The 26,068-nt window shown below is 42.3% G+C and overlaps 1 pseudogene across 1 annotated transcript; it reads left to right on the top strand.

Moving 5' to 3' along the window:
• The first annotated feature begins 16,047 nt into the window (after positions 1-16,047).
• On the top strand, positions 16,048-17,740 carry LOC117066109 (annotated as a pseudogene). Its single transcript, XR_004430140.1, has one exon. The product of XR_004430140.1 is annotated as a DNA damage-binding protein 2-like (transcript).
• The last annotated feature ends 8,328 nt before the right edge of the window (positions 17,741-26,068 follow it).

Below are 26,068 nucleotides of genomic sequence, written 5' to 3'. Positions count from 1 at the left end.
AATATGTTGATGTCAACTCATTCACATGTTCATGACCCTTACCCTTGACCCTTACCTGGAAAAAAAAAAAGTATCATGGTGTTGTAGGACTAGCAATTATTAAGAACCTTTAAGATTTTCTTTCCTTTTATTATTTTACTCAGCAACATTCAATTGACTTCTGCCCAGCATTCTAAGCAGCAAGCCTATTTCACAGATCGGGGTCTCCAACCCCCAGGCCATGGACCAGTACCGGAATCAGCTTCTCATACGAGTGCAAATACTCTCATGAACTGTGCATGTGAGGGATCTAGGTTGCATGCTCCTCCTTATGAGAATTTTTTTTTCTTCTTCTTTCTTTTTTTTTTTTTGAGATGGAGTCTTGCTTGGACCCCTAGGCTGGAGTGCAATGGCGTGATCTTGGCTCACTACAACCTCCATCTCCCGGGTTCACACGATTCTCCTGCCCCAGCCTACTAAGTAGCTGAGATTACAGTCACGTGCCACCACGCCCAGCTAATTTTTGTATTTGTAGTAGAGACGAGGTTTCACCATATTGGCCAGGCTGGTCTCGAACTCCTGACCTCAAGTGATCTGCCTGCCTCGGCCTTCAAAGTGCTGGGATTACAGGTATGAGCCACCGCGCCCAGCCTCCTTATAAGAATCTAATACCTAGTGATCTGTCACTGTCTCTCATCACCCCTAGACAGGACCATCTAGTTGCAGGAAAACAAGCTCAAGGCTCCCACTAATTCTACATTATGGTGAAGTGTATAATTATTTCATTACATATTACAATGTAATAATAATAGAAACAAAGTGCACAGTACATGTAATGCACTTGAATCATCCTGAAACCATCCCCACTACCTCCAGTCTGTGGAAAAATTGTCTTCCACAAAATCATTTCCTGGTGCCACAATGGTTGGGGACTGCTGCCATAGATAACCATACTGGAGACTGTTCCTGCATTGAGATGTGAACCAGTTGCTATTAGAATATTTTAACAAATAAGAATTTGAAGACAACTTGGAGTATCCTTCCAAACTCTAATTTGAGTGTTTTCATTTTAAGCAATTAATTGAAAATGTCAAATACTTTTGTGTGTGAATATATATATATATACATATAAATATCTGTGTTATCAACTTTTTTTTTTTTTTTTTGAGATGGAGTCTTACTCTGTCGCCGGGGCTGGAGTGCAGTGGCCGGATCTCAGTTCACTGCAAGCTCCGCCTCCCGGGTTCACGCCATTCTCCTGCCTCAGCCTCCGGAGTAGCTGGGACTACAGGCGCCCGCCACCTCGCCCGGCTAGTTTTTTTGTATTTTTTAGTAGAGACAGGGTTTCACAGTGTTAGCCAGGATGGTCTCGATCTCCTGACCTCGTGATCCGCCCGTCTCGGCCTCCCAAAGTGCTGGGATTACAGGCTTGAGCCACCGCGCCCGGCATCAACTTTTATTTAAAGGTTTGTTACAGATTCAAAGGAGAAGAGGGGTGAGAACCATTTTCCTATTTGAATTCTGGTGAATTCATTTAGCATTTGGGTGTACCAATGACTTGAGGACAGAGCAAACAGAAAGAAATTTTCCCACAGAGAATAGCTCACAGCTTTAGAAGCAGACAGTGTTTGAAACCAGACTCAGTGTTTACTGACGCATTTCCTAAACTTTTCTAAACCTCAGTTTTCTTATTTGTAGAATGGGATGAATAAGAGGAGGATGACAATGATAATAGACATTTATGGAGGATTTCTTCTGTACTAGGTGCTAAATGTATTATATATAATCTCACTAATTTTCATCATAATCCAATTATGTAATTACTATATTAGTATTTTCATGGTATTATCTGTATCAGTTATCTATGGCTGCATAACAGCCCCTAAAAACTGAGTAATTTTAAACAACAACCATTTATTTAGCTTACTGGGTGTTTTTGTATTTTTAGTAGAGACGGGGTTCACCATGTGGGCCAGGCTGGTCTTGAACTCCTGGCCTCACGTGAACCGCCTGCCTCAGCCTCCCAAAGAGCTGAAATTACAGGTGCAAGCCACCATGCCTGGCCATGTTTAATAAACATTCGCTTCCTCTGCTGAAAGCCCATTATCCATTTAAATGAGCAAGGAGACTCTCTAATTCCTAATTCAGTATAAGAATTGGCACTACCTGAAACCACCTAGGAAATGACCACTCAGACCTGGCTGGGAGGAGTCTGGGATGTGTAAGGGGCCTCAGTGGGCCTCTCACTAGGGCAAGTTCTGCAGTTACAGAGCAAAAGGAGATGTGTTTCAGGATTTCTGCTTTTCTAAGATTACTTTATGGAAAATCTTTTTCAGATCTCACAGATCCCTGAGGATCTGTGGACCTGGGAAAGCTGTTAGGAAGTCTAATTAAAAGAGAACAATCATGATATGGGGATTAGTCTAACTGGATAGGGTCAAGCTGGGCACTGTTTCTTCCTTTTCTAGGTTAGTAGGGAAAATTTCTTTAACAGGAAAAAAAAAATACTTTAGCAAATGATAGGCTCCAAGTAGACCTAGTTAGGTAGGATTTTCACAAAGAGTAAGATAACAGCCTTTGGAAAAAAATATAAAGGAAAATAACCATGTAAAGTCATGGGGCTGGTAGGACAATAATAATAGTAATAGTAACCATAATAGGTACTAGAAAGCAGGTGCTACTGGACATAAATGCAGTCGTGACCCACCCTGGTTTAACTGTTTCTGTCAGGGCCAGTGCCTGTGTATTAATGATTAGAGGAGAAACACTTCACGCACAGAATGTTGTGGGGGCAAGGGGGGGGGATGTTTTCTGGTAATAGCCAGTTGATTTTACTTGCTAGCTGAACAGAGGAGAACAGAAACTATATTAATGACAATAATAAAACTAATAATAGCTAGCACTTACCAGGTGCTTACTATGTGCCAAGAACTGTTTTGAGTGTGTTACCTTTGTCTTCTCTTTGAGTCTTCACAGTCTTTTATAGGTGAGGAAATTGAGGTCTGGAGATGTCAAGTCACTTTCCAAGGCATGCAAAGCTTAATTTTGGCAAGCTGGGATCAAACCATGCATTGTCCCAGGGCGGGGACAAGCTCATTTTGGAAAAGTGCTTTGGGGCACAGGACCTGTTCCCTTCATCATCCCAGTCATTGGCCAGGGAAACTTTCAAGTTCAAGCTTTTAAGTTCAAAGCTTGAAGCAATGAGGCTCTCGTTACTCCCTGCCTGAGGATAGAGCCCAGCACACCTATTTCTCATGTGGGTAGCACTGAACTTTCTCCAAACTCATAGTTTTCGAGTATTTCATCTGGAATTTATTTTTGTTTATGATGTGAGTTTTGAGATAGAGCATTCCATCCAGCCCTGATAGCCAGCCAGTTATTCCTGCATCATTCATATATGAATGGTCCTCTTCACATGGAATTAAAATGCCACCTTTGTATGTATTTTGCTGCCATATAGACTGCAATCTATTTCTGAACCTATTTTGTTCTTGATCTTTCTTTTTTCCTCTGTCAGTGGTGCATTAGATTATAGTGTAGTTCAGTATTTTGTGTGTGTATATATATATATGTAATATATATGTGTGGTATATATATAATATATATGTGTGTATGTGTATTTATGCATAAACATAAAATAGTATAGTGAGTTGCATAATTTTGTAAGAGGATCTCCCAAATATTTTTCCCTTTTAAACTTCTCTTGGTCATTCTCAGATAGGTATTACTACATACAAACTTTAAAATAGTTTCATGCACTCCCAACGTCCATGAAAGAAGCACTGGATGCTGGTTTGAATTGCATTTCATTTCTAAATTAATTTGAGGACTGATGTTTTTATGGTATAAAGTTTTCCAATACCAGGAACATACTATGTCTCTCCAGTTTTGGGGGTCTTATTTTAAGATCTTCAGTAAGATTTTATGGCTTTATTTATATAGGTTCTATGCCTTTATTATTAAATTTATTCCTGGTTAATATGGTGAATAGGATTTTTAAAAGATTTCCATCTCATAACTGCTTTTGGCTAGTGTGGCAGGCACTGTTGTGCTGGCCCACATTCCTACAACCTCCCTGCTTAAGTGTTCCCAGGTTTACATTCTCATTGAGGTGCCTAGAATTAAGATGTTCTAGGAGACTGTCGGGAGATGAGGAAATAATCCCCCAGCTACCTCACCTCTCTCCAGGCTCATGATTATGCACACGGGGGAGGTTTCCAAGGACCAGCTTACTGAGGAGGAAAAACCCAGTTTGAGGCTCACAGAGAAGTCAGCCCAATATATCATGGCATGCTAAAATGAATGCTGTCACACAGGGGATGACCTGAAATTAATAAGGGCAGAAATTCAAGAAGCATATCTTGCCACAAACTTGATGTGGAGGGAGAAGTGACTTGAAGTAAGGATATACATAGATTCCTGGGAAGTGGTGAATGGTCTGCCTGGTTGGTCAAATATCTGACAAGAACAAGATTAGAAAATCAGAAACCAAGAGGTCTTAGGAAGAAGCATGTGGATGGGCCAAGGGTGTAGGCACAAAACATGCGGATCTTTGTGATCCACGTCAGTGCCCAACAGGGGGGATCCACCACAGAGAAGGTGTGAAACATTAATGTGGCTAACAAACATATGAAAAAAAGCTCATTATCACTGGTCATTAGAGAAACGCAAATCAAAACCACAATGGGATACCATCTCACGCCAGTTAGAATGGCCATCATTAAAAGTCAAGAAACAACAGACACTGGAGAGGATGTGGAGAAGTAGGAATGCTTTTATACTGTTGGTGGGAGTGTAAATTAGTTCCACCATTGTGGAAGACAATGTGGTGATTCCTCAAGGATCTAGAACTAGAAATACCACTTGACCCAGCGATCCCATTACTGGGTATATGCCCAAAGGATTACAAATCATTCGACTATAAAGATACACGCACATGTATGTTTATTGCAGCACTGTTGACAATAGCAAAGACTTGGAACCAACCCAAATGCCCATCAATGGTAGACTGGATAAAGAAAATGTGGCACATATACATCATGGAAAACTATGCAGCCATAAAAAAGGATGAGTTCATGTCCTTTGCAGAGACAAGAATGAAGCTGGAAACCATCATTCTCAGCAAACTAACACAGGAACAGAAAACCAAACACTGCATGTTCTCATAAGTGGAAGCTGAACAGTGAGAACACATGGACACAGGGAGGGGAACATCTCACACCAGGGCCTGTCGGGGGGCGGGAGGCTAGATGAGGGATAGCATTAGGAGAAATACCTAATGTTGATGATGGGTTGATGGGTGCAGCAAACCACCAAGGCACGTGTATACCTATGTAACAAACCTGCACATTCTGCACATATATCCCAAAACTTAAAGTATAAGAAGGAAATAAAGAAAGAGAGAGAAGGAAGGAAGGAAGGAAGGAAGGAGAGCAAAGGGTACAAGGCAGGTGGTGGGGTGGTGAAAACTGAGGTCAGTTAATTTGGATATTATAGGAACAATATGCAAATCACATACCAAACAGCACCCATTGTTTTAAGTCAAGAACTCAAGCAGTATTTGAAAAAACATTGAGTTACTGTTTATGCTATTTAACAAAACCCCCAATAACCAGAAGGTTTACCATATGGGGCATTTTTGTTGAAGAACTTGTGACAAATCTTTGGAAAATGTATTAATCACTTCTCTTACCTTAGAAATACAGGAAAACAAACATCACAGGCTCAGTCTCTGACAGCTGGAATATCAATCATAAGATTTTAAATGGCCTTGGTATAGAAAATGAGATTTGGTTTTTAGAAACAAATTCTGATTTACAAAGGTGTTTTCTCCATTTGACCAGACTATTAAAAGTGGATATACTGGATTATAAATTGTTTCGTTTACTGCTGTATTCCTAGTGCCTCTCACAGGGTCTGATGTGGGAGGGGAGGGGACAAATAGATATTTGTTAAATAAATAAATGAACGATTAGCAATAATCCTAGTTAATCAAGCATTTTAGTTAGTTGAGGCTAGTTATGTAGCTTGATGAAATCTGCCATTTGTTAAGGAATGAGGGTAGACCATATGAAATTCCAAGCCTGTGACTTGGTAGAATATTTTCCTATATTTCCTTGATAGAATATCATCTGAATTCCACCCAGTGTGAACTTCTTGATGATACAGCACAGTGATTCAGGGTTCAAGACTTGCAGAAACAAACCTGTGTTCAAATCTTGGCTCTACCTCCTACTAGCTGTGTGACCTTCGGTAAATTACATAATTTTTCTGGGCTGAAATGTCCTCACCTATTAAATAGGGATAATGTATTCCTCATAGTGTTGATATGAATATAAACTATGATGATAAAAGAAAGCACTTGGCTTAGTGCCTGCACATGGTAAATGATCAATAAATGGTTTTTATTACCATCACTACTATTAGTGAATGTATTTATTTTGGTTGCCTCTCTCTAGAATATTTAACTTTCTGTCATTTTGAAGTCAATTTGCAGTGACAGATGACACAATGTTTTGCTTCTGAGTGGGACTATTTATGAGGAACACGCATAAGGGAAACTTTAAGGGGTTGAACATGTTCTATGTCACAATCTGAAATGTCTGAAATGTCATCAAGATGAACATTTATTATTAGTGCACTTCTGTTTGTATATGATAACTCAATATAATCTTCCCTGTTTGGGGTTGGTGTAAAGGTGAGAGAGAAGCTGTTGAAATACCTGGAACCATAAAGAGAAGGGATGAAGCATTGCATTTCCTCTTAGAGGAGCCCCCATATCTTCATATAAATGCCTCTCCATCTACCCTACCCTCTCCTTGTGCCCCTCCCTCACCATCTAATCTTTCTGCCTTTGGAATTAGGAGCACACCCACACAACCTAGCCGGCCAGGTAGACGTGGTCATGGAAAATGGGAAAAAGGAAAGTTGATGGGTCATTTTAGGAGCCGCAAGGTATAGCGTTCTACTTTATACAGATATAGTGTGCATGGAGCTGGGGTGGGGAGGTCAGCACCTGCTTTGGGCTGTGAACTTCTTGTTGCTGCCAAATGAGTTGGTCAAGATAGGATGTGAATTTGTAGAATGATTGTCATTGCTGCTCATGAAAAGGTCCAGGAGTCCATACTGGTGCACGGTCTACCACAGTCTCTCTTTCCTCTCTCTTTCCCTCTCTCTCTCACACACAGACATACATTCTGATATTTAGGATATTCATTTTCTTTAAATCCTCCTACTATAAACAGGAATCTCACTCACCAAGTTCTCTGTATCATCTTTGTCCCTCGGTAGAAATTCCTACATGTTCCCTACGCCGGCTGCATCTGTGGAGGTCATGTACACCTGCAGAATGAGCCTGGACTTTTTCTATGGAAGCCACTGAAACAAATGCCAACCTTGGCACAAATGAATATGTTTAAAGCCTCCAGTTTCCACATGCCTACCACATTTCTCAGTTGGAGGGGGGGGGGGAGGGAATTGGGACACTTTCCCTTGGATATATGATTGAATTTTTAAAAATCTATCAACTTGGTCCTTGGGCCGTTGCATGGCTATTACCATGGTTTAAACTTTCTGGAACCTCTTTTAGCATCATGGAGCATAATGGAAGATGGTCTTTAATCACAACTCCGCCCCCACCGCCACCTTCTCCACGCCTATTAAAAGCAGCACCAGCAGTGTGAGGATCAGTCACCCCAAACTGTTTTTAGACCTGTCTCTTCCTCAGAAGAAAAGGCATATTTGCTTCGATTCATGCCATACAACACTTTATGAATATGCTTTCCTGTCTGCCTATGTAAAGGAAAGAGTGGAAATAAAGGACAAAACCAATAAAGACCCAAACCAAAAGCACATGTCTTGAAGGGGAGCACACCAGGCCAGCAATGGCTGTTAAACAGATGAATCCACTGAAATGTAGAATATTCTGCAAAGTTTTGGCAGTTTTGAAATGCTACACTTTTTAGCTCTCATCTGTTAATCATCTGAGGGGACTTTCGCAGCTCACCAGAAGGGACCATCTTCTTTCTCTTCATTCCCACAACTGGAAGTGCATACGATTCAGCAACTGAAGTGATAGATAGGATGGAAATACAGCCATCAAAGCACTAAATGAAGAAAAGATAACTGCAGGAAGAGAGAGAGAGAGAGCTATTTTTACCCACCTTAACGTCTTCTTTTTATTATTATTATTATACTTTAAGTTTTAGGGTACATGTGTGCAACGTGCAGGTTTGTTACTATGTATACATGTGCCGTGTTGGTGTGCTGCACCCATTAACTCGTTATTTACATTACGTATAGATTTGCCCACCTTCACTTCTCACTGAATCTCACTGTATATATTTTTCAGCATATAAGCTTTTGAGTTAGTTTCAAGGTAAGTCAGAAAGCTCTAGTCATATAGACGATATAATGCCAGGAAAGCAAAATGACATAATGAGAAGGATTAAGGTTCTACACAAAAATATTAGTTGAAGATTCTCTCAGGAAATTGAGCTCCTTCGTGTAGTGTTTTTTAAAAGCAAAAGAAATCATCAACAGCACTAAATTTAAAACCATAGATAAAAAGCCTCCCCACCATTATTCTAATTAGTTCCCTTAGGACTGGGCCATTCCAGATGCCTAGGAATGGCCCAGACACCATTGTTTTCCAAAGAAAATAGTAACTCCAAGCAGAGAGATCATCCGCTCTAAATACAATATGACGCATTTAAGGCACATCACATAGGATAAACTAGACCCATGCACACCTGTGTCAGGTGTGCAGTTTTTGTCATCAGCAGCTAAGTCTACAGTGACATGGACCAAATGACCGGGAAGCCAGCCAGAGAACTCTGGATGGTTAGATTACCTCTGAGAAAGCCCTTTCTACTATTGGAGGAAGAACTTCTAACTGTCCAAAGATGGACCAGGCTGGTGGACCAGTATGGACATGACTAGATCGGTAGTTCTCAAACTGTGCTGCCCATTAGACTCTCCTGGTGGAGCTTTAAAACAATTCCTATTTCCTGGCTGTGCCTGTCTGGGGTGAGGCTCAGGCATCAGTATTTTTAAAGATTTCCAGGTGACTACAGCCACTTGTGGGCTAGGTAAATGTTTGAGAGTCCCAGTGGACTTGCTCAGTGCTTCTCAGACTTTAAGATGCACACACACACCAGGGCATGTTGTGAAAATGTGGATTCTAGGCTGGGCGCAGTGGCTCATGCCTGTAATCGCAGCACTTTGGGAGGCTGAAGCAGGAGAATTGCTTGAGCCCAGGAGCTCGAGACCAGCCTCAGCCACGTGACGCAACCCTATAAAAAATGCAAAAATTAGCTGAGTGTAGTGGGCCGCACCTATAGTCCTAGCTACTTGGGAGGCTGAGGTGGGAGGATCACCTGAGCCCTGAGACACTCAGGCTACAGTGAGCCATGATCACACCACTGCACTCCAGCCTAGGTAACAGAGTGAGACCCTGTCTCAAAAAAAAAAAAAAAGGCAGATTCTGGTTCAGTGAGTCTGGGGTGGGGCCTGAGATCTAAACAGCTCCAGAGTGAGGCCACTGCTGCTGGCCCAGGAACCACACTTCGAGTAGAGAGGCCAGGATGACTCAAAATCCTCTTCACCCCGGGGTTTCTATGGGATTCAGCATCATTCTAAAGGAAGAGATAGTGGGCTATGAGCAAACACAGAATAGCCTGCCACCTTCGCTGGCTACAAGCTGGAGGCAACTCCCTTCTCATTCATGTGCCTCAGTTTCTCTATTTAAACAAAAGACGGATTTTTTTAAAGCTCTGCACAGCCCCCTCTAACCTTCCCTCTCTGAGGCACCATTAAAATCATCAAAGCCCCTAACAAAGGAGAGCTCACAGTTTTTAGAGTCCCGCAGATAAGCTGACCAGCAGGGAAGGCTTGCAGGGAAACAACAGTCGGCATTCTCTCTTAGCTATTTGGGCTCCTAAATTATACCTGCATCCTGGACCTACCCTGCCCTGCATTTGTGGTAATACGCATTTATCCCAGACGAGTTTGAAAAGGGAACAGGTCACTTTTAAGGGGGACTCGCGCATTCTTTGACACGTTTGTATTAAGTGCCTAGAAAGGCAGGGCCTGGTGAAAAAGGTAAGAAGATTTCGTCCTTGCTTTGGAGGTGTTGGCAGAGGTAGAGGTCACAGAAGACTCTGAAAGTTGTGATGGAAGTCTTGGCAGGGGACAGGGGCACAGAAGCGGTGGTGGATAGTTCTTTCAGACAGGGGCATGTCAGGAAGGCTTCAAGGAGGAAGTGACTGAACTGAAAGGTGAATGTACAGCTCAGTGGACAGGGCAGCCTGGGTAGGGTTCAGTTCGAGCTGCAGTGACCTCCTGAGGCCTAGGGTTGGGAGGCACTAGAAGAGAAGTGTTTGAGCCCCATGGAGAGATGGGGACAGGGCTGATGGAGACAGATGGACAAGATGAAATTTTATTTCTTCCAAATCAATGACCTTTAGGATCTATTCAGTGTTCATTTGGATTACAGGTTGAATGGTGCAGAGGGAAAGGTAGAGAATAAGGGGCACACCCCCTGGCCTGAGTAGCATTACTTTTACTGTTCCAGTCATTCAGTGCTGGCCCCAGCTCACAAAAGGAAGCCCTGCAGATAAGCGGACTCATTCTTGCTAGAAAACAATTTCACAGGTGCTTACTGGGCCGGGGACATGTCTCTCTCTGGGTATGCTTATTCCCTTTAGTAGACACCATTGGTTCCTGTGTCACTAGATTGGCCAACAGTCTCAGTTTTCTCACAACTAAGGGGTTTCCTGGATGTGAGGCTTTCCATGCTAACACTGGGAAAGTCCTGGGCAAACCAGGAGGAGTTGGTCACCCTGCTCATCACATCCCCTGGGGGCGACTCTAACTTCAGCTCTCCAGACAGTAACTGGGTGTGCTGACAGGGTCCCTCCTCAAGGGTTTCTGCCCCTCTCTTTTCTATAGCAAGACTTTCTCCAAAACCCCAGGATCCAAGCTTCACAAACTGCTTTATTCACGTGGGAAAACCAAGGTTCAGACATAAAGCAGGAGGAATATGTCACCCACCTGCTAATTTTGCCCCACATGACCCTGGAGATGTGATCAAGGACATCCTATCGAGATGGAAGAGTTTTCCTGCCGTCAGCCATCGTTGCCATTTATCAACACAAGTGGAAGACGGCTTTTGGAGGGTAGCTTTATTTCTCCATTTTGCCCACAGAGCTTGGCAGCATTTAAAATTCAGTCACTGTCATCGGCAAACCCCTTTGAGCAGAAACAATTCCATCATTCTCTTCCTACTTGCAAAGATGTTTAAGATTAAGATCTAAATATTTTAAAGGTATCTATGAGGATTGGATTCTTTTCTTAGTGATGACTTGATGAATAAATGATGCCCTAATTTCAGTTTAATTATTGTCTAATGCTCTCTAATTCATTTCAGATTGGTGTTTAACTTCTTTCTCAACTTGACAACCTTTCAGGCAAAACTGATCAAAAAAAGCCAAGACTCCTTTTACACAGGCATGGATTAGTTGTCTCTAGATATCAAATAAAGAAAAATAGCTGTCCAAATCCCTAATATTTTTGGCACTCTGTAGATTTAAACTCATCCAAAACACATCTTTAAAAAATATTTTAAAGTAAGGGAAGGATTTTGAGCTCAGAGTCTGAGATTTTGTTCTGCCAAGTTTGAGCATGGAGCAGATTTTTACGGTTGAATTATAAGCCCCTGAAAATAGGTTTATTATGGAAGTGTGAACACACAACTATAGCCTACAGCAACATGAATGGCCCCCTTATCATAATGCTCCGATCCTCTCTTTTGTGCTGAATTGGCAAAGCAAGACACCTGCTTTGGCCTTTTTGCTAATACATGTCAATGTCAGTTAAGAGCTTGTGCCCCTCTTTAGGGAGATGCCTCAAAGTTTTTAGTAATCTTGAATTGCTAGGGACTCCTATGTCCTCATGTCAGGAATTAATCTATCATTTATGATAGAATAGTTGATGACCTCAGAAACATTTTCTTGTGGAAGGAGAAACGGGGGCTTTTGGAGGAGAGTGTGATAGCTGTGGTTGCGTTGATTGCCTGGGTCTTTAATGGCCAGCTATGGAGCAAGTTTCTCACCAGACAGAAAGGACAGGTGCACGTCCCCGGGGCATGTTCCTGGGCCTGGGAAAGAGGTATGGCACACACAGCGGGAAACTATTGTTTGACCAAAGTTTAAATGCTCTGCATTCTTTTGCCTCTGAAGTTTTCCCTAAAAAGCCTACATGTTTATTTTCTGGCACTAGTTTTTTCTCTACTACAAAGTAAAACATTTGGAATTCTATTGCATGGTACTCATACAATTTTCATAACAGAATTAAATTAGCCTCAGCTGCAGAGTAAACCTCCATTGTGATTGGCTCCAAAAGGCAGTCTCTGTCAAGGGAGTCCATTCTCCAAGGCTGGTCACTGGGTAAAAATCATCAACACCAGAGCTGCCTTAAACACGTGCCGAGTTCAGCCTGATAGGGGGATTTTTGACTTTCACCAACTCAGTGCAGTCATACCTCAGTGATATTGTGGGTTCAGTTCCAGACCACCATAGTAAAGCAACTTGTAAATTTTCTTTTGGTTTCTCAGCGTGTATAATAGTTATGTTTACACTATACTGTAGTCTATTAAGCGTGCAATAGAATTATGTCTGAAAAACAGTCTACATACCTTAATCTAAAAATACTTCACTTTGCTAAAAAATGCTAAGGATCATCTGAGCCTTTAGCAAGCTGTAATCTTTTGCTGACGAAGGGTCTCGCCTCAATTTTCTCAATGATAATGGCAGCTGACTGATAAGGATGGTGGCTGGTGAAGGTTGGGGTGGCTGTGGGAATTTCTTAAAATAAGATAACAATGAAGTTTGCCCCATTTATTGACCGTTTCATGAAATATTTTTTTAGCATGCAGTGCTGTCTGATAGCATTTTACTCACAAGTAGAACTTCTTTCAACATTGGAGTCAATCCTCTGAAACCCTTTTGCTGCTTTATCAATTAAGTTTATAAATATTCTAAATCCTTTATTGTCATTTCAGCAATGTCACAACATTTTCAGCAGGAACAGATTCCATCTGAAGAAACCACTTCCTTTGCTCATCCATGAGAAGCAACTCCTCATCTGATCAAATTTTCTCCTGAGATTACAGCAATTCAGTCACGTCTTCAGGCTCCATTTCTAGTTCTAGTTCTTTTGCTGTTTCCACTACATCTGCAGTGACTTCCTCCACTGAAGTCTTCAACACCTCCAAGTCATCCACGAAGGTTGGAATCAATTTTTTTCCAAACTCCTGTTAATGTTGATATTTTGACCTCCTCCCGTGAATCACAAATGTTCTTAATGGCATATAGAGTGGTGAATTCTTCCTAGAAAGTTTTCAACTTACTTTGCCCAGATCCATCAGAGGAATCACTATCAATGGTAGCTAGAGCTTTATGAAATGTATTTCCTGAAAAACAAGACTTCAATGTCAAAATTACTATTTGATCCAGGGGCTGCAGAATGGATATTGTGTTAATGAAAACGTTAATCTCCCTGTGCCTCTCTCCATCAGAGCTCTTGAGTAACAAGGTGCATTGTTAATAAGCAGTAATCTTTTGAAAAGAATATTTTTTTTGGATAGTAGGTCTCAACAGTGGACTTAAAATATTCAGTAAACCATCCTGAAAACAGATGTGCTGTCATCTAGGCTTTGTTGTTCCATTTATAGAGCATAGGCAGAGTAGATTTAGCATAATTCCTAATTGTCATAGAATTTCTGGAATGGTAAATGAGCATTGGTTTCAACTGAGTCACCAGCTGCGTTAGCCCCTAACAAGGCATTAGTCAGCATATCCTCTGGAGCTTTGAAGCCAGGCATTGACTTCTCCTCCATGGCTATGAAGGTCCTAGATGACATCTTCTTCCAATAAAAGGCTGTTGAGTATAGCCACCTCCATCAACGATCTCAGCATGATCTTCTGGATAAATTGCTGCTGCTTCTACATCAGCACTTGTGGCTTCACTTTGCACTTTTATATTATGGAGATGGCTTATTTCCTTAAACCTTACAATCCAACATCTGCTAGCTTCAAACTTTTCTTGGGCAGTTTCCTCCCCTCTCTCAGCCTTCATAAAATTGAAGAGAGTTAGGGCCTTGATCTGGATTAGGCTTTGGCTTAAGGGAATGTTCTGGCTGGTTTGATCTTCTATCCAGACCACTAAAACTTTCTCCATCTCAGCAAGAAGGCTGTTTTGCTTTCTTATTATTCTTGTGTTCCCTGGAGTGGCAGTTTTAATGTCCTTCAAGGCCTTTTATTTTGCATTCACAGTTTGGCTGATTGGAACAAGAGGCCTAGCTTTCAGCCCATCTTGGTTTTTGACATGCCTTCCTCACCAAACTTAATCATTTCTAGCTTTTAATTAAGTAAGAGACATGTGACTCTTCCTTTCACTTAAACTCTTAGAGGCCATTGTAGGGTTATTAATTGGCCTAATTTCAATATTATTATGTCTCAAAGAGTAACGAGGCTCAAAGAGAGAGAGAGAAAGATGAGGTCATAGCTGGTTGGTGGCGCAATTAGAAGGCATTTGACACTTATGGATTAAGTTTGCTGTGTTATATGGGTATGGCTTATGGTGCCCCAAAAGAATTAAAATAGCAACATCAAAAGTCATTGATCACAGATCACCATAACAGACATCATAATTATGACAAAGTTTGAAATGTTATGAGAATTACTAAAATGTGACACAGAGGCCTAAAGTGAGCATATACTGTTGGAAAAATGATGCCAATAGATTTTCTTATTGCAGAGTGGCTGCAAACCTTCAACTTGTAAAAGACACACAGTCGGTGAAACACAATAAAACAGAGCACAATAAAATGGAGTATGGCTGTGTAGTCTAGTATCAGTGAGCCAGAAATGTATTAAGTAGACTCTAAGAGAATTAGGTTTTGGTTACACATCTCTCCTACCTCTCTACAATCCTCAGCCCAGGGAAGCATATGAGGGCATGAGACACTTGGCATTTATTGAGTGCTTACTATGTGCTCAGCACTATTAAAAGAGTTTTCTATGTATTAATTCATAAAATTCTCCCAACAACCCTAGAGGTAGTTACTATTATCTCCATTTTACACATGAGGAAATACTCTTAGCAGAGGGGAAGAAAGGTTATAGGAGCTTCAGCTTTACTTACCAGCCTCCCCAGGTTTGCATTGCGGCTCTGCCACGTAATAGCTGTGTGCCCCTAGGCTAGTTACTTGGGCTCTCTGGGCTTCAATTACCACTAAAATGTTATTTCTCTAAAATGGGAAGAACAATATGAAATTACAGTTAAAGGTGTTGAGATAGAAATTTCTCTTTGATTATGTGGAAAAATTCTATATTTTGATTGTTGAACACATTTTAAGATGATCTTTTCCAGTTTATTGCTCATAAGTTTATGCTGCCATACTTGTCTCCAAACATCATGTTATACTTATGAAGGGACTGTGGTGTGTTTAGGATGGAAGTGAGGAGTGGAGGAGTGGAATGGAGGAAGAAAGGAACCAGCAGCAAGTGCTGGAATGACCATGTAAACCCGAAAATGCTCGAGAGTGAAGCCAGTGTGGAGGGACACAGAGGCAAAAAAGAAAAAAAGAGCAACAACCTAGCCCCACAAGGATGTCATCCCAGCAGATTGATCCAGCCCTGCTTGAAGCAGGATCTATTTTTTGGGCCTTTCAGTTATATGATCCATACATGTTTATTTTTGGCTGTGGCAGTTTAAACAAATTGTATACAAAATCAAAAGAATACAATCTAAAATAATATCCTACTTCATTTCCTTTCACCTCTACTCTTCAACAATTCTAACCTAATTGGAGAGACAGCATGCTATCTCACCATTCATGATTATTCCTGCCTTTTATCCATCATCCATTCATCCATCCATCCAGCCAGCCAGCCATCCATCCATGTATCCGCCCAGTATCTATTTAGCACTCACTTGGAACCAGATGTGAAAAGAACAAAGATGAATGAGAGAATGCATCTTTTCCTTAAAGAGCTGCAGGCACAGTACCCCTTCGCACGGAGGACGCGATGGCTCCCAAGAAACGCCCAGAAACCCAGAAGACCTCCGAGATTGTATTACGCCCCAGGAACAAGAGGAGCAGGAGTCCCCGGAGCTGGAGCCCGAGGCCAAGAAGCTCTGTGCGAAGGGCTCGGTCCTAGCAGAAGAGGTGACTCAGACTGCCTCTGGGCGGGGCTGGCTGGCCCACAGATCCTGCCGCCATGCCGCAGCATCGTCAGGACCCTCCACCAGCATAAGCTGGGCAGAGCTTCCTGGCCATCTGTCCAGCAGGGGCTCCAGCAGTCCTTTTTGCACACTCTGGATTCTTACCGGATATTACAAAAGGCTGCTCCTTTGACAGGAGGGCTACATCCTTGGCGTGGCACCCGACTCACCCAGCACTGTGGCTGTGGGTTCCAAAGGGGGAGACATCATGCTCTGGAATTTTGGCATCAAGGACAAACCCACCTTCATCAAAGGGATTGGAGCTGGAGGGAGCATCACTGGGCTGAAGTTTAACCCTCTCAATACCAACCAGTTTTACGCCTCCTCAATGGAGGGAACAACTAGGCTGCAAGACTTTAAAGGCAACATTCTACGAGTTTTTGCCAGCTCAGACACCATCAACATCTGGTTTTGTAGCCTGGATGTGTCCGCCAGTAGCCGAATAGTGGTCACAGGAGACAACGTGGGGAACGTGATCCTGCTGAACATGGACGGCAAAGAGCTTTGGAATCTCAGAATGCACAAAAAGAAAGTGACGCATGTGGCCCTGAACCCATGCTGTGATTGGTTCCTGGCCACAGCCTCCGTAGATCAAACAGTGAAAATCTGGGACCTGCGCCAGGTTAGAGGGAAAGCCAGCTTCCTCTACTCGCTGCCGCACAGGCATCCTGTCAACGCAGCTTGTTTCAGTCCCGATGGAGCCCGGCTCCTGACCACGGACCAGAAGAGCGAGATCCGAGTTTACTCTGCTTCCCAGTGGGACTGCCCCCTGGGCCTGATCCCGCACCCTCACCGCCACTTCCAGCACCTCACACCCATCAAGGCAGCCTGGCATCCTCGCTACAACCTCATTGTCGTAGGCCGATACCCAGATCCTAATTTCAAAAGTTGTACCCCCTATGAATTGAGGACGATCGATGTGTTTGATGGAAACTCAGGAAGATGATGTGTCAGCTCTATGACCCAGAATCTTCTGGCATCAGTTCGCTCAATGAGTTCAATCCCATGGGGGACACGCTGGCCTCTGCAATGGGTTACCACATTCTCATCTGGAGCCAGGAGGAAGCCAGGACCCGGAAATGAGAGACACTAAAGAAGGTGTGGGCCAGACAAGGCCTTGGAGCCCACACATGGGATCAAGTCCTGCGAGCAGAGGTGGCGATTTGTTAAAGGGCCAAAAGTATCCATGGCTAGGGTTGGAGCAGGGGTGCTGGGAGCTGGGGCGCTGTGGGACTGGGACACTTTTGTGTTAATCCTCTGGACCTACCTCCAGAGACTGCTCCAGAGTTAGTGACGCAGCTGCCCCAAGGGCCCCTCTGTATCTAGCCTGGAACCAAGGTTATCTTGGAACTAAATGACTTTTCTCCTTCTCTCAGTGGGTGGTAGCAGAGGGATCAAGCAGTTATTTGATTTCTGCTCACTTTTGATACGGCCAATAAAACCATACCCGACTGAAAAAAAAAAAAAAAAAAAAGAGCTGCAGGCACATTCACAAAACTGCGTATCTGATAAAACAGCTACTATTCAATAGCAATGTACAGTTAGAGGGGCGGCCTTACTAATGGGATGGTGTGACTTTGGGAGAAGTTTCTCAACATTTCCATGTATTGATTATTTAAGTTTACTTAAAGTATTGTACAGGTTATATGGTACATTCTAATACAATCCCCACCTTTTTCTTCAGCTCTCTGAATTGAATGATGCACATTTTTGAATGAATGAATTCTCAAACTTCAAGTCCCCTCCATGTGCATACATCTTCACTGCCTCAAAAGACTCCAGCATGAGGCCAAGGAAGAAAAGCATCAAGTATGTTTAATATTTAAACAGTTTAGAACCTCCCTATATCTTCTGCTATAGAGACATGGATTTATTTCCTGGTGAGAAGGAGAGATCCTTTCTCAAGAGCTCCTAATAGAAATCCTTCAATCACTCTCAGTGAGGGGCCTTTAAACACAGGTAGAGACCTATCATCAAATGGATGTTATTTAGAAGATATGTTTAAAAGACTAAAGAAGAGACTGGCCTGTCCAGCTGATAAATTATTTTTCAGCCAATTTCTCCCTGTTAAGGGTACCTAAATCTTATCACAAAAATGATCAAACATAAGGCAAATTTATTAGGAATGCATCCTTGATTTGTTTCCATTTGAGATGATTGTGGGCTTATTATTTATTTTGCAAATGAACTCTGAAAACCTTTAATGTGCAGTGTTATTTGGTAACAAGATTTGATTTAGAATTCACATTGAGCATAATAGGCTATCAAAGGAAATGTTGCATCAGAATCTTTTGTGCTGTGTGTGTGAAATGTTCAAAGTGATTATGAATATGACAAAATTTAAATCATACATTTAAGAGGAAAATGGTGCAAAAAATTCTTGCTTGATATTCAGATAATATGAGCAGCTTATAAGCCTTTGTGTTTTACTTATCTGCATTGTAAATAATATTAGGAGCATCCCAAAATCATGGATTATTTATAAAACACAGATCAAAAGTCAATGAGTTTAAAAACCAGAAAGTTAGACTTTTTAGTCTTTTTCCATAAGGCAGCAATATTTTTTCATATGCTCGTCATCTTTGAACAAATATGTTCATAGCAACATCATTAAACATGTGATCACATCTCAACATACTGGTGTCATTCGCAAGTTTTGGATGGGTGAGGGTGGGTCATTTTAGTGGTTCCCAAACATATCAGGGAAGGGAGAACTGTCAGTTTTTAGAGAGTCATTTTTAGAAAGACTTGGGGTAAAATTTGGGGGCTATGAAAAAAAGAAAAGCCATGTTCCTGGATTGTTATCTCCCCTCATATCATTATTTTCCTCTCTCACAGTCTACAATTCAGTACCTAAATCCTGCAACTGGGTACCTATCTCCAGCCTCTCAACCTCTTTGTAAGCCACAGAAGAAACTTCTCCTTTGGATCTTAGATTCCAGCTGTGTGCTAAAGGGGACAGTGTGGGAGCCAAAATAGGGAAGAGATGTCACCTGGTAGCACTTTCCATAGGACATGTGTTGGTGGTGGTGTTTTGACATTGAGCCGCCTGGCGTTGGAGGCCTCTAAAGCAGTACTTCTCAGGCTTGAATGTGTCAGAGTCCCCCAGGACTTGAGAAATGCAGATTCTAATTCGGATGGTCTGAGATGGGACCAATTCAAACAAGCTCCCAGGTGATACCAATGTTGCAGGTCCTCAGCCTGCACTGTGGGTAGCAAGCCTCTGAAGAATAGTGAGTTGGCATTCAAGATAGGGAAGCGCTGGAACATTAGGAATAGTGTGTCTGTATGTGCCTGCGTGTGCATGTGTGCATGCATGTGTGCATGTGGTGGCAATGGCCTCCTGAGACGTGGCCTGTTCTTTGCCAACTCAGCTCACTTGCACTGATGAGTAAACCAAGCAGTGTAAACATGTTTGACTCCTCAGACTGTGAGCTATTATTTGAGTCTCACACTATGAGATATTATTATTGCAAACCCTGTTTTACAGAAGAGGCACAGAGAAGTTCAATGTCCTAGCCAGTGTCACAGAGCTAATAATAGAGATAGGACCTTTTGGGCCCACCCTGCCAGGATCTGCACAACATGCCTTTAACCCCTAGGCGATCCTTCCTCTGAGAATGTGTTTCAAGCTCTTTCCATTCTCGGGATCTTTGCACATGCCGTTCCCTCTGCTAAGAGTGTCCCCCGCCGCCTCTGCCCCCATCCCGACTTTTGCTCGATGACTCCACCTTCAGATTTCAGCTCAAACATCACTTCTTAGAGAGCCTTCACGGACTCTTGTCTTACTTCAAATTAAATATGCCCTGCTTTTCTCTCAAAGCACCGTGCTGCCTTCCCTCATAGGTCTAATCACATTTTTCAGTGCTTCGATTCCTACTGTTAGCTTGCTTTCATATCCATCTCCCTCACAAAACTGTAAGCTCCATGCAGCCAGGGACTACCACTGTTTATTTCACTAGCCTTCAACACTGCATCTGGAACAAAATAAGGGCTCTAGACTATCTTGACTGACTGACTGAATGAATGAAGTGGATTTACATTCTGCAAATAACCACTAAGCCACTAGAGGGCAAATATACTCATCGCATGGATGTACGTTTCTCCAGTGTACTACATATGGTTGACATACCTAAGAAAATGAATTCAAACAGCATTTCAGCTCTCACATGTGCCATTGGCCATACAATAGGTAGAATAAAAAATTCATCTCAACTACATTAAAAAATAAGGATATGAATTGCAAAAGTCCATTCATTTCTAACTTCCTGATGCAGTCCTCACCAGACACTGAAAAAAACAAAAAAAAATAATAATCCAAACGAAGTCTGAGATGATTTTCAGGTTTTCAGAGTATGCTTCTACTTTGATTCTTTTTTGCTCAGGTTCTGTCCCAGACTTAATGATATTCCTCTTTCTCCCGGTGTGCAGGGAACTTGGGGGGAAACTGAACCTGAGAGAGGCATAGATACAGGTTTTTATAGAGACTTGGTCCATGCATGGTGGCTCTGCAGTGAGTCATCAGGGCATCAAGGATGATGTCAGAGAGGATGTATTAGGCCATTCTTGCATTGCTATAAATAAATACTGAGACTGGGTAATTTATAAAGAATATGGGTTAATTAGTTCATGGTTCTGCAGGCTGTATAAGAAGCATGATGCTGGCATCTGCTCAGCTTCTGAGGAGGCCTCGGGCAGCTGACAATCATGGCAGAAGGCAAAGGGCAACTATGCACATCACATGGCCAGAACAGGAGCAAGAGAGAGAGAGTTGGGAGAGGTGTCACACACTTTTAAACAATCAGATCTCCCAAGAACTTCCTCACTTGGGATAGTGTCTGAAGATAGTACCAAGGGGGATGGAGCTAAATCACTCATGAGAAATCTGCACCTGTGATCCAGTCACCTCCCATCAGTCCCTGCCTCCCACCCTAGAGATTACATTTCAACATGAGATTTGGGTGGGGACACACACGCAAACTATATCAGAGGACAGTTGTCATAGCTTGAGTTCTCTCAGAAACAGAACCGGGGAGAAGAATTCTGGGCAGGCTGTCTGCTGGGAAATAAGATGGGCATGGGAAGGCCACTGTGAAGTGTGTGTTATCTAGCCAGCGACCACTGGAAGCCTGGAATTTAATCCCATGGGGAGACCTTGAGAAGCATTAGGGCTGCCCACCATTTCACCTCTTTACCAGTTACTCTTCCACCCACTGAGAAGCACAGACATTCACACACTACCGCAGTCAGGGGGATGTTAATACTCAGGCACCCTGGCCTGCTTGAAGCGGGCAAGACACTTTTCTTCCAGGACCGGAGAGAAAGCTCTCTGGCAAAGATACAGAGAATGGCAATCTGAAGGATGAAGGCTGGAGAGAGCCAGGAAGAGAGATAACATCTACTCCAACGGCCATGCTGATTCAGTCATTATTTCCTAGTTGGGAGGAAGAATCTGGGAGCTGATAAGCCACAGGTCTGACTCACAATGACATTTCTTATGCCTTTACGTCCTCAAATCTTCCTCTGATCCCCCAAAACTACCAAAACAAAGAGAATGTTACGGCCATAGAGCTGTCATGATCCCAAACTCCAGTGTTACTGTGGTCACTTGCCTTCAGGAAGGAGGAGGCCTGCTCCAAAGACCAGTGCCACTGTCCTATCATGTCCAGATTCTTGAGATGACTTCTCTCCTAAGTGCAGAGATGGTCCTGGCTTCCTGTCTGCCATACTGTGTGGTCTTGGACTTGGGTCTGAAATTTTCTGACCCTTTATTGCCCTGCCTATGGAAGAAAAGAGGACACCCTGACACCTTCACCATGCCTATTTCACAAAGATGTTATGAGAAGAGACGAGATACTATCTGAAATCTACTTTAAGCTCGAAGGAAAAGTGCTCTCATGAGCTGTATAAATATAAGTTATTACACAGTATTATTTTAACCTGGCCCAAGTTTAGATTAGTTGTATGAATCATTCATCAACCTTTACTTTGTATAATTAAAAACGTGTGGTTCTTGGAATCTTTGTTTGGGAGGCAAGTTAATGTGGCAGGACTAGGATTGGCAAGCTCTTAGCAGTCAGTGACTTCTGGTCTAAGGACAGATTCCTTGACTGATGGGGGAAATCCTACTGTCACTTCTCATTTGGAGACACTCTGCCTCAGTTTTTTGAAGATCCATAATGCGTGCTTTTTCTTATTCAGATTGACCTTTTTCATGGTTTTTGCACTCCCATGGTGTTTCAGAAGGTACCTCGAGGATGCCTCCAGCTTTCATTTTATTTTCGTTTTGTTTTATATTTTCCCAAGTAAATCCACGTAATGTATGTGTTGCTGAGGTCTCCTTGCATGAAGATGTCAGTATTGATGGGTTCTTGGAGACTAACAGATTTGGAAGACAAAGTGTGTCTCCCCATTTGGGCTTCTCTCCAATTGTAGAAGTGCCCAGTTTAAAATGCACCCTCTATAATGCATGTTGCATTGGCCACAGCAGTGCATGAAGGACAGCACCAAGATGGTCACATAAGCCCGTGGGACCCTTGAGAGCAGTGGATATAGTTCCTTCACATTTGTATCTCCTCCAAAATGCCCAGCACAGCACCTGACATTCAGAGGACACTCCACGATTGTTAATTGAGCGAGTGAATGCTAATAAAGAGGGAGAAAAAAGGAAATAAAAACACAATGAACCACTGAACCCAGGGACATCATTAGCTATGGTCTCCCCATGTGTTAGTTATTAGCTATTAGTAGCGTGGGTGGTCTGCGAAAGATGGACTAATTCTTCTGTTGGCCACAGTGGTGTCAAACAGTATATTAACTATTGGGAATAAGGGTGTTGACTGGATTTCTGCTGTGCACTAAATTTCCCCTAGTGACTCCAGTGAATTAGATGCATGCCCCAGGGGCCTGAGCTGTTCCCAGCTTGTAACTTACACAGTGAAAGGATCTGGTGGAACAAAGGGATATCAGGTAAGGTCTGTGGGGAGCAGCAGATTGTAAACAAATCCCGCCCAAGTGTCACTAAGGATTGGGTTATGGAGTAATGGACAGAGGGACAATTGGCAGATTATAAGGAGTTTTGAGAAAGCTGTGCACCTACCATTCTGCTATTTCCCTTCCCTTTAAAGCCTTGTCATGATCCATCTGCCACAGCATAATGGTCGTATGTACTTACTGCTAAGGAGTTATTGACAAAACGCATTCAGACTATCACAAATGGACCTAAGTGAACAGATGAATCAGTATCTGTAATCATCCTTGTAATAATTGTATTGCTGATGAACCAAAATCTGTAATAATTTCTAGTTTTATTTTTATTGATTGATCAAGTAAAATTTATTCACTTTTTAAATAATTGCATTTCTTTTTTTTTTAAACTTTAACCATTTTTTCTTTGTTTCAGCATGAGAAACATATCGCCCACTTGCTAGCTACAAATTCAAATCAAAGTGCACTATTTTTTTTCTTTAACTTTAAGATTTAGGGCTTTTTGACCTTCCCCCACCTCTATCCTGGCCAAAATGTTAAGTGGCTTCTTGCTTGAAAGCAACCAGCAAACTACAAAAGGTCCTTTAAATGTCCAGGACATCAGTTCACTTTTTCAGGAGAACATTTTGAAGAGATGAAGTAAATGAAGTAGAAACATTCAGATTAAATTTCCTTTGAAATCCATGAGTTTTTAAAATTAAGGGAAAGTGATTGGCAAAACATGTTTTGGTTTTTGCCGAAACTGAAATGTCTGAAAAATAGTTCAAGATGTTCTTCCACACCCCAACCACATCCATCTGTGACCATCCATCTCTAGTTTAAATCTATTTGTGTATATCCACTGTGCAGAGAACACAGCTCCTCACAGCAGCCAGCGAGCCATCATATTTTCCTAAAGAAGAAGAACATGTTTAAGTCTAAAATCTATATACTTCTATTTCTAGAAGAAGAAAGTTCTAGATTAGATGATTTTGAAAAGATAGTGATTTCCACTTGATTCTGAATCATGCCAGGCCACGTGTAAATGGAATGAGAGATTAGTGCCTTCATTTCTTCCCCTTCCCTTTTTCCCATACCTACCTTCCCTCCCTCCCTCCCTCCCTCCCTTCCTTCCTTCCTTCTTTCCTTCCTTCCTTCCATCAAATACTTACCAAGTGCCTCCCATGTGCCATGGGTTGTGTGAACACAAAGGCAAGTCCTAGACAGCTCCTAGCCTTAGGGAGCTGAGCATCTTGTAGGGGAGATAGGCATCTCTGTAAAGTGTACTATGTGGGAGGTGCCATATTGGAGCAGGCAGGGGTATAGGAGAAGGAATGGTCAGTCTTCCAAAGGGGAAACTTTATGGAGGAACCTTTAGAAGTGAGAACAAATAAAGATGAAAAGTGGTTCAAAGGCTGTGGAAGCCTAAGGAGAAGTAAGTTGGAGCATCTATTGAGAAATTCTTGATTCCAGCAGGCAGGCAAAGGGGAGGTTGGCAAAAGCCAGGTGAGAACCATCCTGATACTCATGGGCAGAGGAGGATTTGGAGGAGCTGTTCTAGGGAGAATCATTCCCTTCCCTGTCTTTTCCAGATTTGTTCACTGACTCTCAACCTGTCTTGGCAGCCCCAGGTTGATGCTCTAAGTCCAGAGCCATGGCAGAGGCTGAGCTCTGCCGGACTGTATTGTGAGCACTCTCACCTCTCTGTGTCTTGGCTACACTAGATGACCTGTAGGGCCCATCAGAGAGTGACTACATAGTCCTGGCTCTGAAAATGACACAAATGGTTGATTTCTCCCCCCTAACTTCCCAGAGTTGGCGTAATTTGATTGAGAAAGTCTGTACTTCCTTAATTTTGCAATCTTGGAATTTTGATGCCTGTGGGTCCCTGTTCGCCTCTTGACTAAATGAAGAACCATGAGGGTTTTCCTCCTTCAGGGCACAGCCAGGGGCCCTGGAGACACATTTACCTTGCTGATTGACAAGTATGCTTGGATGACACTCAGCTTTCAGTATGGCTGTTTGGTTATGGTTTTCTTTGGAATGTGATAAGAAAGGCTGTTGCCTCATATTGCACCGAAATTGCCAGTTAATTTGTAGCTGTGCTTTCATCTAATCGCGGAGCTGAAAAGCTAGCTGTCCTTTGCATACATGAAAATGGTGGTATTAGTAATTGGGTTGTCACGTGTGGTGTAATATGTGGTTTGGAAGCCATTATAGGATTAGAGGCAATTTGGAGATTATCATCTCCATGACATCACCTATGGGCGTTGAGACCACTGGCAGTTCCATGCTTTCTGTGATTCAGATGCAGTGGTTTGAAATACACACGGGATAGGTTTTCTGCTTTATTGACCAAGATATTATATATATTATGAGAGGGAGAGAGAGAGAGAGAGAGAATATGTGTGTGTGTGTGTGTGTATGTGTGTGTGTGTGTGTGTGTGTGTATATATATATATATATATATAGAGAGAGAGAGAGAGAGAGAGAGAGAGAGAGAATCTGGATGACTCTATGCCAAACTATTAACAGCGGTTATTTCTGGGGTGGAAGGTGTATTCTAGAGGTCTTTTACTTTCTTCACATTACTGCATTGCTTGACATCTTTCTGATGAGCAGCATGATTATTTCTAAAGCCAGAAGATTAAAAACAATAAAGAGTATATGTGGGTAGGCTGATCCAACCCAAGACCTCATCCTTCTCTTTTTCCATTTCTAGTTCTAAATAATGTTGAGGAGTTTGTAATTACTGTTTCTACAATTTCATCTGAAGTGGCATCCCACAGAACTTCAGTTCCAATTATGGGTTTTTAGGATTCTCAGCCTCTTTCTG

Source organism: Trachypithecus francoisi, unplaced genomic scaffold (genome assembly GCF_009764315.1).
Source record: "Trachypithecus francoisi isolate TF-2019V2 unplaced genomic scaffold, Tfra_2.0 Contig01579, whole genome shotgun sequence".
In the NCBI taxonomy this organism is placed as follows: Eukaryota; Metazoa; Chordata; class Mammalia; order Primates; family Cercopithecidae; genus Trachypithecus; species Trachypithecus francoisi.
This window is presented reverse-complemented; position numbering and strand designations above follow the sequence as displayed.